Source organism: Aethalodelphis obliquidens, unplaced genomic scaffold (genome assembly GCF_003676395.1).
Source record: "Aethalodelphis obliquidens isolate GAN/ISIS:26980383/991018 unplaced genomic scaffold, ASM367639v1 scaffold51, whole genome shotgun sequence".
Classification (NCBI taxonomy): domain Eukaryota; kingdom Metazoa; phylum Chordata; class Mammalia; order Artiodactyla; family Delphinidae; genus Aethalodelphis; species Aethalodelphis obliquidens.
Genome location: NW_020837995.1, coordinates 3,672,866 through 3,686,047, shown reverse-complemented (window position 1 = coordinate 3,686,047; position 13,182 = coordinate 3,672,866). Strand labels below are relative to the sequence as shown.

The window sequence follows — 13,182 nt, the reverse complement described above, 5'->3', positions numbered from 1 at the left end:
CTATATACATTTTCATATGCTTAAATGAAGTGCCCTACTCTCCTCATCCTAGTGCCAGCCCGGTGCTGAAATCTCATTTCCCCTTGAGGACAAAGAACAAGAATCACATTTTAGGCATTCTGGCGCGCAGCGAGCGGGTCTGGCGCTGAGCGGGGGTGGAGCTCGGTTCCCCCCACACACACCCCTCCCACTCAGGCGCGAGCCCCACCCCTCCGCCGGCCAGGCCCACCCCGACCGAACTATCCCTTGCGGCGCGAGCCCGGGGCGGCTGCGGGCATCCCCCCAGCACAACCCCCGCCATGGGCAGCCAGAGCTCCAAGTCTCCCCGGGCGACGTGAACGCGGAGGAGGCAGCAGGCGCTTCCCCCGCTAAGATCAACGGACAGGAGAACGACCACGTGAAAAGCATTGCAGACTTATCCCCCAAAGGTGAAGAGAGTCGCCGCCCCCCCCCCCCCCCCCCACCACCGTGAACGGAACAGAGGAGGCAGCCGGGGCCACTGGCGATGTCATCGAGCCGGCACTCCCTACCCAGGGCGCTGAGGGCAAAGGGGAGGTCTCCCCCAAGGAGACCCCCAAGAAGAAGAAGAAATTCTCTTTCAAGAAGGCTTCCAAATTGAGTGGGCTGTCCTTCAGGAGAAATCGGAAGGGGGGTTGGGGGATCCGTCTGCTTCCTCACCCACAGGAAGGGCAGGAGCAGGGTGGGTCGGTGCCTGCAGTGAGGAAGGCACTGCCCAGGAAGGGAAGGCATGCGCCACCCCTGAGAGCCAGGAGCCCCAGGCCACAGGGGCAGAGGCTGGTGCTGCCTCCAAGGGAGGAGACACAGAAGAGGCAGGGCCCCAGGCGCAGAGCCATCCACCGCTCTGGGTGGAGAGGGGCCCTACACCAGCTGGTGGGCAGAATGAGTAGCTGGGTGGGGGCAGGTGGGTGATCTTAAGCTGCAAAAACTGTGCTGTCCTTGTGAGGTCACTGCCTGGACCTGGTGCCCTGGCTGCCTTCCTGCGCCCAGAAAGGAAGGGGCTGTTGCCCCCTAGCCACGTTTCCTCTCATCCTCTTCCTCCTGTGGATTCTCCACTCATCCATCTGGTTTTCCTCTTAAGGCCAGTTGAAGATGGTCCCTTACAGTTTCCCAAGTTAGGTTAGTGATGGGAAATGCTCCTGCCCCTGTCCCTTCCTCCTTCCCTGTCCCCACCTGTGCAGAAGGCAATTGCTGGTTTTCTTCCCCAATTCTTTTCCAAGTAGGTTTTGTTTACTCCCCAAATCCCTGAGCCAGATCTGGGGGTGCCTACACTCCCAAACCCTGAGTGTCCAGCCTTCCCCTGTTGAGTTTTTAGTATCTTGTGCTGTGCCTAGTGGCCCCTGGGCTAGGGAGGACACTGCCCCCGTTTAGGTTTTTATAAATGTCTTACTAGAGTTCAAACCTCCAGCTTGTGAATCAACTGTGTCTCTTTTTTGAGTTGGTAAGCAAGTATTAAGCTTTGGGGTGGGGGAGAGGTATGTAATGTGAAACAACTTCTTGTTGTTTTTTTCCCCTCCCATTGTTGTAAATAACTTTTAATGGCCAAACCCCAGATTTGTAATTTTTTTTTCTAACTGCTAAAACCATTCTCTTCCACCTGGTTTTACTGTAACCCTTGGAAAAGGAATAAATGTCTCTTTAAAAAAAAAAAAAGAATCATATTTTGTTTGTTTGTTTTCTTGAATCATATTTTGAATGGCACAGTACTTTAATGTAGAGGCCCAGAAATTATTTATTAATTGCTTCTGTTTTGGTTGAAAGTACCAGGAGTAGGCAAATTGTGTAATAGATAATGTTTGTCTCTGGCTGTATTATCTCTTCTTTCCATACTTTTTCTCCTCTTTTGTGTTACTCTCTTCTACACCTACACCCCCCAGCCCAAAAGAAATTAGCCCCTTAATACTTCCTACTAGATAAAATTATGTAGCCCTTTCCAGAAAATTTGTCTTCCCTCTGATTAAAACTCACATTCCTTCTGTGCCCAGATCTCAGCTACATGTCACCTGTCCCAGAAGTTCAGCTGATAAGCCAATTAGCACTAAAGTATGATGACTACAAGAAGTAGTTCATTAATCTGTTAATAGAAGCACTAGATTATAACTGGGGATATTTGGAGACACAAAATTTGAACCTATTCACTCAACTTTTAATTAATATTTGAGTACACATTACGGTTCTCAAATTTTTCACCATTAAGTAAAGCTTTTTAATTCATTAGACTCCACAGTCCTTATGTTTTGATATATTTTGTTTAGCAAACAAAATTTATTTTAAGCAATATTTGGTTTCCTGTTTTATTACACATACATATCTGTTAATCAAAGCTTCCGGTCATCATGAAGTAACCAGGATATAATCTTACTGAACTGGTAGAATCCTAGCCAACAGCCGAGAAACTCATCTCTTTAAACAGTCTGTGCAGTCTTATCATTGTAAATGGATCACTTTCTTTGACATTTTAGAATACTGACTGTAAAACACATGGATTCTCCAATATTATCATCACATCCCTGGTGGTCCAGCAAACCCAAGTTTAAAATCACTGGTGGAACACTCACTGTACACTGAGCTTGGTGCTAAGTGCTCAAAATATGAAACTAAATAAGCCAAGGGCCCTGCATTGATATTCTCAGGGTCTACTTTCCATTGTGGATAACTCTGGCTTTTGCGTGCACAACACCTGCCTGGATTTCTAACTTACCCCATTTTTACTCTGCTTATTTCTTAACCACCTAGGGCTCTCCTCAGGACAGAGCACTTAACACTTTTATCTTTTGTTATCTTAAGCACTATGCATAATTCAGGTACTTTTTGCATAGGAGGCAGTCTAGTAGCTGCTTCCAGGGAGAAACTAAACCAGAAGGCAGCAGAATGTGAGGTTAAGATCACTCACCTGAAGTGGACACTTCTCTGGATTTGAATCCCAGCTCTTCCACTTTTGAGCTAACGGAATTAGGGCAAGTTTCTAACCCTCTTTATGCCTCCGTTTTCTTATCTGAAAGACAGAAATAATAAGAGTACTTACCTCTTATTTTTTATGAGGATTAAATGATACAATGTATGTACAGCATTTATCACAATATTAGCACATAGGAAGTGCCTAATGGATTCCATCTATTATCATTATTAATACTACTATTACTAAAGGGGAAAAGAAGAGAAATAGAAATGTTAGGATACTGAGGCTTTAAAAAAGGGATGCATTCTTAATGGATCTTTAGCCAGAGAAGTATCAGGTTTGAGGAGATCATTGTTTTGAGAGTTAAACAAAGGACAGGTGAAGGAAGATGCGAAAGAAGAGGAGAGACAAAGAGCAAGGAAAGTGAAGTAACAGGGCAGAAAAGGTTAAATCGTAGACCATGGAACTTGGTGTCTCTCTTTTCCAGGTAATTTTGGGTGCCTATGTCTATAATTTTAACGATCATAATATACTTAAAATGGAATAAAAATAGACATTGCTTGTTTTAGAGAAAGTGTTCAGAAATTATAGATTATGTCGAGAGATTTTCCTCGTACATAGTTCTAATGAAAATAAGACTAATAATGAATCTAAATCAGGCCGAGACTTCCAATTTTTGACTCTTGAAGTTATGTCAATAAACTCCAGCATTGGATTAGTGAGAAATCAAAATTCATTCTGTAATCTTGGAATTTGAAAGCTGTATTAGTCTCCTGTTTCTGCTGTAACAAATTACCACGAACCTAATGACTTCAAACAACATGAATTTATTACCCTACAGTTTTGGAGGTCAGAAGTCTAGAATGGGTCTCACTGTGTTAAAATCAAGGTATGGGCAGGGCCCAGAGGAAAGTCCATTTTCTTGCCTTTTCCCTCTTCTAGAGACTGTATGCATTCCTTGGATCATGGTCCCCTTCCATCTTCAAAGATAATAATGGTGGTCAAGTCTTTCCCTCAGTGCATTCCTCTGACACTGACTCTTCTGCCTCTCTCTTCATATTTCTGTATTTTCTTGTGATTACATAGGACCCACCTGATTAATTGAGGATAGCCTCTCCCTAGATCCAGGTCATCTGATAGGCAACCATAATCCCATCTGCAACCTTAATTCCCTTTTGCCATGTAACTTAATATATTTAGGGGACCCAGGGATTTGGATATGGTAAATTTTTTTTTTTTTTTTTTGTGGTACGCAGGCCTCTCACTGTTGTGGCCTCTCCCGTTGCAGAGCACAGGCTCCGGACGCGCAGGCTCAGCGGCCATGGCTCACGGGCCCAGCCGCTCCACGGCATGTGGGATCTTCCCGGACCGGGGCACGAACCCGTGTCCCCTGCATTGGCAGGCGGACTCTCAACCACTGCGCCACCAGGGAAGCCCGGATATGGTAATTTTTGAAGTGTCCTATTCTGCCTACCACAAGAGTGTACTGACTGCATTCTGCTTTAGCTTTTCATGCTTAAAGAAATTAAATAGAATAGATCCAAAGTTTAATATATATGGGTAATTAATACCATTAATGGAGGTTACTTCTGAAGTCCAATTAGAAAGAAGTTCTCCTCACTTACTAACAATTTGGGAAAACTGATTAACCTTTCTGTGCAACAACCCTCTCATTTTAAATGAGAATCATAATATCTACCTCATATTGTTGTTGTGAGAATTAAATGAGTTAATTAATGTAAAGAATTTAGGCTGACATAAAATGAGCAGTCCCTAAATTTAGTTGTTGTTATTATTATTAGCCAGCTTTATGATCTATTGAATCTCTTAAATGTATGTGTGGTTTTATACATTCGTCAGTCATTATCAATTCATCCATGAATCTAGTCTGTCCATTGATCCACCAGCATTTATTAAACATCTATTGTGAAATGAGCAGCATACCACACATAATAGAAATAACAAAAATACCTTACAATTACATAGCACTTTACATTTTCACCTTTTTATCTTATCTGACCCTACTTAGAAGTTCCTGCCCTTAGAAGTTGTAGTCTCCTTGAGAAAACAACAGATTACTTACAAATTTAGCCAAACACCCTAGACATAGTATTGAAGCTTTGCAACATTGGGAATGGGCACTCACTCAGGCCTGAGATTCATTAAGAGTAAGTCTATGGATTAGTGAGCACCACACGGGGGAATGACAATGTCCACCATCTCAGTCTAGATTGGGCTCTTCTCTCACACAGGGCCGTGAAGTCTAGACTCATCAGGTTAATGAGGTCCTAACAGTTCAAAAGAAAGAGAACAACAAAAAAGTAGGCAAAGAAGAAAACCATCTACGGTGTGGTGGCTGTAATACCTCCATGAGTTCCTCCACTAAACAGTTAAATCTACACTACAAATTTCCAGTTTTATTCTTCTTCCAAATAAGGAGGGGTGGAAAACCCAAGACAAAATTATTTGCACAAAATTTCTCAGGTTGTGACCTGAGAAAATTTTATAGGGCAAGCACTGTGTCTCTTTCCCCAGAGTTGGTTTTTGATGTATCCACTTGCTGTTTCGTAGGTTGATCGTTGATTCTGACAGTCACTTTGTACTATAGAGTATAGGGTAGGGGGAGTTTGAGTAGCATTCTCCAAGGTAAAGAAAAGACCAATAAAAAATAGGTGGAATGGGAAACCCTCAAAAGAAACAGTAAATGAGGGCACAAGGTTAGCATTGCAGTTTGAGCGTTCCATTCCTTCCACTAACCTCTTGAGTCTGGCTGCCCAGCGGGAGCTTTGCTCCCAGGTGGATTTCTGGGACGAGAAGGCCACCATTTGCTCGCTTTACCCTGGGGCCACCCAGCTGCCAAGTGTCAGCTGAACAGAGGTGCATCAGAGGCCTGCAGTCAAAAGGCAGCAGGATGGCTAATTGCCATGAATTTCTGAAGCAAGTCTGGCATCTTGGCATCTTGCTGCTCTCCCCCTCCCCCAGGTTAATTGCTGAGAACCTCCGACTTGAAAGCTGCTTATCCTACCAACTTCAGCTGCTGCCCTCCTTTCCCTATGCCACTTCAATTCCTACCTCCTAACACTCTGGAAGTGAAATGAAGTCTCTCATACACCTGGCTCTACTCATCAGACCACCTAAGCTCTAATGTAAATACTTCTTTCCCCCTTTACACACCCTTATGGGTAAACGCAGAATTGCCACATCCCCCTTGGACCTGATTGCTAGGCAACACTCAGCCATGTGAATTTGTCACTTCTGTTTGGCGCAAGTTTCAATTTCACCTCCAACTGTAACACTGCTCGATATATTTTAGATGCCACTGTGGTTGGACGGCATCCCAGGAAAGATGTGAAGTGCTACTGCCAGGAATGAATGATTGGCATTGGGTAAAGCAATTCTCTGAACTCAGCCTTGGCATACCATTAATTGTTAAGTCTGTTCAGCTACCACCAACCTCTTGTCAGAATCATGTCTATTGTAAGTCTTTGCAGCAAGAGTCCAAATGGTAGAGCTCTCTCCCTCTGTAAGATCTGAAGAATTATGTCAATAATGAAAGCAGTGGATTTCTCAGCTCACAACATATTACTTCTTCCTACTTTCATCTATTGGCTGCACTTTCATGTGCAAAGAAAAATAGTTCCACGTTTGAATATTACTGAGCTAAGAGCTGCCAATTCAGGTTCTAGCCCTGAATAAAAGATTTACCTTCCCTTCATTTCTTCATCACAATCTGCTTTCATTCATGGTAACAATTAAATGCTGCTACAAGGAAACATGTTATTAACGGAAAAAGATAAAATTAATACTAAACATACTCTGGTGACAATAAATATATAATATTTGACATGTAAAATTTACATACTGACATTGTCAGAAAACATCCAACACAAAAACAATTATAATTTTTGAATAAACGCATACCATCACTGGCAAGATATAATGCTATAATTCCCAAAGCCTCCATCTAATGTGGGCTACCCATTGTTTATATATATATATATATATATATAATATTATTTGTCCTTAATGACACATTCAATTGCCTAGCCACCTACATCGAATATGCTTAAATACTACACAATTTCTCTATTGACTCTAAGATGCTACAGTGTGGAATGCTTTCATTTCTGTGCACTGTGCTAATTAATGATAAAAATAGTAAATCTGTTTTGATTCCCCTTCCGTCCCTCCAGCCACCAACTTTTTAGTCAATTGATTATTTTTTTTTCTCAAATCTAAACATCCTCAGAAAGCTTGGAAATATTTCCCTGGAATGAGTCTAATTAAATAGAAGAAGTCAGTCAGCTATGAGTAAGAATAGTGTTTCAGACTTCACATGTATTCCCTGATTCACTGGAAACAAAAGGAGTTTCTGTAACAGTGTGAATGAACCATGAAGTGTGCATGTTCTTTTAAGAAAGGCCAAGGGTGCAGTTCTATTTTCTTAGCTCTGCTTTCATATTTATGTGTCTCATTTCCAGCTCATTGCTGATGCCTCAGTTGCGCTATCCATCACCACTTTTATCCTCCTTGTTCCTCAAAAAGAACATAAAATCCTTTTTTTATGTGGTGGTAATATTATTGCAAATAAAAGCAAATACCAAAATCTTTATTAGTCTGCCAAAATAATAAACTATTTAATAAAAGCATGCTGTAAAAATAAGGTCATTTGCATCACTCAAGTTACTTGTAGGAAATACAGAGAATTATTGGTCAAAAAAGCACAAACTGACAGCAATTATTTCTGTTGTTCATCTGACACACCATGCAATAGGGTTAAAATTTTGTTTATATTTTGCATATTTTCTGGGTTCAAATGCCTTTAATATTACTTAAAACTGATTGCTCATTGGAAAATGAAAAAAAAAAGATCCAATTCTCACAAAATACTGATTTCCTCTTTGTAAAAAAGACTTTTGGTAAGGGAGAAGGACTAAGTAGACTGTTCTCTTTTTGATGCCTTTTTCACAAATGTGGAAGTTGACCTACTGATAACCTTGATATTGTAAGATTTATTGCCTAAATATTTACCATTTTAATATACAATATTAATTTCATTTGCTTTGGATTTGTGTCCATGCTTCAGCTGTATAATTTTTACCTCTTTGTATTCACCTTTTGTCATTTCTGCATGCACACCAATATAAGATATTTTATTTGGGAAGTTTAGTTTAACAGTGAAAGTTAACAATAAGTGTACTATTTCTAAATAAATGTCTAATGTTTGCTCTTTTAGCCTATTGTAATATAAACCCACCAATACTTTCTCCCTTGCAATTTCCAACCTCAGCTGGCAGATTTGCAAATATATTATTGATATGTTTGTAACATAGCAAACTCAGTAGTGTGGTGAGAATTAAAATATAATTTGTATAGTCTTTCCATTGCCAAGAATAACTTGTACACCAATTCTTCTACATTAAAAGCAAACATGACAATTAAACAAATATTATAAATCTTTTCAAAACTACATATTAATTATTTACATTACTTATTCCATGATGACATTTAAGACCAAGAAAAGCTCTTCAAACTACAGTTATTACTATTTTCTCTTTATAAAGCCTTTTGTCTGTGGTTGTTTTCTTTGGGCCACAAATTAACCATTGCCAGTTTTATTGATATCAGGTTAACATAAGAAAATGAGGTGCAATTTCTATACAATGTAATGTTTCTGAAGGATAATTCAAGTTTGAAAATTTGGAATTTGAAATAACACTTTTAGGGGCAAATAAAGGCAAGTAAATTCATATACTATGTGTTACGGCCTGAACTATGTCTCCCCCTAAATTCATATGTCGAAGCCCTACCTCCCCCATCCCCCACCCCCCATACCTAGGAATGTGACTGTACGGGAAATAGGGCCTTTAAAGAAGTCATAAAGATTAAATGAGGTCACATGGTGGATCCTAATCCAATCTGACTAGTGTCCTAAGAAGAAAAAATTTGGACGTATGAAAAGACACTAGGAGTGTGAACCCACAGAGGGACAATCATAAGAAGAGGCTGCAAAAAGGCAGCTATCTGCAAACCAAAGAGAGACATCAGAAGAAACCAACCCTGCAGGCACCTTGATCTTGGACTTCCAGCCTCCATAACAGTGAGAAGACAGCCCTAGACAACTAATATGCTATCCTATATAAACAGAAAATTTTAATAAAAATCTATTTGCAACACCAAATCAAGTATATTTATTTTGTCCAATTCTCCCACCCAAATGCATTAAAGACACACAATACAACTAATTATTATCAACTCAGTGTTATGTTATCAACAAAAATCCTATTTGATGTCCTAAGCTCTGTGTTGTCACACAAATGTCTGAAAATCTTGCTTCATATTTGAAATTCTTTGTGTCTCAATAGTTTTTAACCTGGGGTCCACAGACCACAAAAGCCTCTTGATATTTCTTATACACCACATTTTGTGGGCTTTGCATACATTCACTGTCATGGGAAGGAGTGTGTCATCTCCAAAATTTAAGAACTGGGGTATTGTTTCTATTTGACCAATCAGTAGGCAATAGAGATGTTCTCTAATGGAAAAAAAAAATCTAATGCTGTATATTTTAATTAACAGGTTTAGATGGACAATCATTTACCATCAAATGAATGATCTGGCTGGTCCACAGTGAGATGCTTGACTCAGTGAATAAGTCATGTGCAAATTTTGTCAGAGGTCAAGATAAACCATTGTTTTCTGGTAACCAAATGTTTTCTAAGACCGTTTACTGGTTTGTAGCTTCTGGGCTCATAAGGATGGCATAATTTCTAAAGAATCTGCAGTGTGGTAGGTTCTAAGGAAAATGTCTGCAAATTTGGTGAATTCTATTTTATGCTGAGAGGAGCATTGAGATTACATTTCTAGGCCAAGTGCTGTGTCTTAGTGACACTGTTGGATAGTTCTTAGAAGGTCACAGTTCTTTCTTGATATAATCTACAAAAGATTAAGAAGCTCTTCTAAATAGAGCTGACATCTCCCAATTAATACTTGGATTTGTCAACTGTGCGTTTATCTAAATTTTACTTGGCACTATCCTTCTGGATTCATCAAATTCAGTACTGGTGATAATGCCCAGGGGAAAATAATCGTGTGGGAGAATCAAATGAGCTTAAAAACATAAAATCTTCAGGATGCCTCTTTGTGGCCAGCTATCTGCTATGGAACACACCCTGACTAAGTGTAACATGGAAGGAAGGACATCTTTCACCTTCTGCCTGGCCATTCACCTCAAGAATCCATTCTTGCCATTTTTTTTTTCTTGAAGACCCAGTGTAGATATGCTCAGAGGGCACCAGAGCGTGTTGCAGCCTGCGTCAGAAGTATTGCAGGCAGTGGAGGTAGCACCAGAGCCTCTGGGACCAGTAGATACCAACATTTTATAAGGGGCCAGCAGTGTTGAAATCCAGCTAGAGGCACCATCTGATCTGCTGCTCCATTCTCAGGCAGTGAGTGGAGATGAATTCTCAGAAACATTTGATGAGGGGAGCCTCTGGAAAAAGGATTGGAATTCCTGATTCTAAAGACAATGTGGACTTGGAGCACGTGGTTATAAATAAAATGAGACCATTTTTATCACAAATGGCCCTTTTAAAAAATTCTTATTTTATGCCGGAGGAAACTGTAATCCAGAGGATAAAGGTCTCAAAGTTTATAGTAGATCTAGGATTCAAACTTGGATTTCCCTGGCTCCAAAGCCAGTATTTTTCCACAACACCAAGAGTTTCCCTGCCTGATCCATCCACTTTTTGCTTTGTAAAATGTGGCAGGTCTCTATGCTTGTATTTAAGACAGCTACCTAAAAAGTAGTATCATCTTACCTCAGATTAGCAAATTAAAGTGTGCATGTCTGAAGTGGTAAATTAAGCATAGAAAGAAAGCTAAAAGGGTCTCCCACTAAATGCCCATAGCTCTGTCTGAGTTCAAGTCTCCACTCACTGCCTGAGAATGGAGCAGTAAATCAGTTTTGGGCACTGGGATGGTGGAGAAACCTTATCAGTTTGTAAAATTTAAGCAAACAGATCCCTATTTTGACTACGTAAACCAGATAATAATACTTTCCCATAACCATTTCACGCCATAGCACATGGCTAATTTAATTAATTAACATGTGTGACATTACATTAGTTTCCTGTTGCTAATGTAACAAATTACCCCAAACTTACTGACTTAATGGAAATTTATTCTTTTACAGTTCTAGAGTACAGATCTCTAAAATCAGTTTCACTGGGCTAAAATCAGGATGTCAGGAGGGACTTGCTCCCTCTGGAGACTCTAGGGGGGAATCTGTTTCCTTGCCTTTTCCTGCTTCAAGAGATGCATTCCTTACATTCCTTGGCTTGTGGCTCCTTCCTCTATCTTTGAAGCCAGCAAAGTAACCATTTTACTATAGGCATCACATGGCCTTCTTCTGTATGCAGGTCTCCCTCTGCCTCTCTTTTATAAGGACACTTGTGGTTACATTTAAAGCCCACCCAGATAATTCAGGAAAGTCTCACTACCTCAAGATCCTTAATGTAATCATATCAGCAAAGATGCTTTTGCCATATAAAGTAACATTCACAGGTTCCAGAGATTAGGATTTACCTGGATCTCTTTGGGGGATATTATTCAGCCTATTACAGGCATTCATACAAAACCTCTTTTTAAGGTATACTGGAGAACTGAAGTATTTTTTCAGATATTTTAACAAAAGTCTATGCTTTTAATGGCAGAGTAGTAATATTTACTGAGTGCTTACTTTGTGTCAGGCACAGCTCTAAATATTTTAAATATATTATATAGGTTAGTAGTAACAAATTATGAGATGGGTTCTTTGTTATTTCTATTTTAAGGATGGGGAAACTGAGGTACACAAAGAGATTATCAAATTTGCCCAAGGTCACAACTATTTCTTTAAATTATCCAGATTAAGTATCTGCATATATAAGCAAACTCCTTAAACTATCATTTCATATTGCCCATGTAGTTATTCTAGAACACTATGCAGTTTATAGACTTGCAGCCACAATGTGCTCTTTGTATCATTTTCAGACAAACGTTAATTTCCTTGCTTTGGTATTCTTTCTTAGAATGGTTTCTAAACAATAAACCCACTAGCCTCTCACTTTGCTACCAGCAATGATAATCCTAATTTTATTTCCTGAGTATCTTTCTTTCTTCTAAAGGTCATAAAGTTCAGGATAGGGTTACATAGTAAAGGGAAAAAAAGCAATCTCTCACCAAAGAGGCATGAGATAGGGGGCAGGCCTTGGCATATGCTCAATTCCTGTTGTTACCCACCTCATTAATTGCTTGTTTTCATTTGAAACTCTTCTCTGAATGTGTTCCTTATAATTTTTAAAACTTCTTTTCATACCCTTGTTTTCAATGGCCCCTTATAGGCTTACAGTTGGAAATCTGTTTCCCTTATCCTTATAGGTCACCCATGTTCTTGTTTTTCTTTGTAGCAAAGGAGGGAGAGTGAACAAAAACAGCTCTGTCGTTCAAGATCTGTTACACACATTCCTCAACTTCTGGAGCTTTCTCTAAACCTTAGCTATGTTAATAGTGTGTGGGGAAAAAGAAGATTCTTTTTTTTAATTTTTTTTCTGGAGTTTTGAAGAATCCATCTTAAATCGTGGAAAAGTTGTAGAATCTGAAGACTCAGTGAAAAGTTAAGTTTGGTCCCAAACCCACTGGCAAGGATTATGGGTTTTATTTTGTTTAGATAGGTTTCAAGTTACATCAAGCCTGTTATTGTCGTGATATTAGAGTACTTCCTTGTAACATTATTAGATTATATAATTGTCGTGACCTATTCAACTTAACTAAAAACAGTGACACTAATGGTGAGAGTTTCATACACCACACCATGTAGTAAGAAGAACGGTTTACAGTAGACTCTGGCCTTTTAGCATCTCTTAACCCATGATACTATTAGTGGTTTATTACATTTCTCTCTATTGCAAACAAAGGAATAAATATACCATGATACTACTATGCATGAAGACGTAGTGTCTTAATAAAATGGTGGACTAAATAGCTCTATAGTGATTGGTCAAGTCATACTCAAATGAAACCTATAGAAAAAGGTTGATTTAATTTTTAAAACTATGAACAATACTGAGAGCAGATGATACTGAGAGAAGGAACTGTATGGTCGACAGAGTCATGAAATTTAGAAGTTAATTAATACATTGGTAGATATCCATGAGATAATTAGAGAAATGAGACAGATGTTGTATTTGTAGCTTTATTTCGGCCTGTAGGACAGCACTTATTTT

General features: G+C 39.6%; 1 long non-coding RNA gene and 1 pseudogene across 1 annotated transcript in view; one reads left to right on the top strand and one right to left on the bottom strand.

Moving 5' to 3' along the window:
* The first annotated feature begins 299 nt into the window (after nucleotides 1-299).
* Nucleotides 300-908, top strand: LOC113607896 (MARCKS-related protein-like; annotated as a pseudogene).
* A 1,934-nt stretch (nucleotides 909-2,842) lies between these two features.
* The window catches only part of LOC113607984 (uncharacterized), a 39,648-nt gene continuing 29,308 nt past the window's right edge, over nucleotides 2,843-13,182 (bottom strand). Inside the window, exon 3 of the long non-coding RNA XR_003428167.1 lies at nucleotides 2,843-3,013. This is a non-coding gene — a long non-coding RNA (uncharacterized LOC113607984). The remainder of the gene's footprint in view (nucleotides 3,014-13,182) is intronic.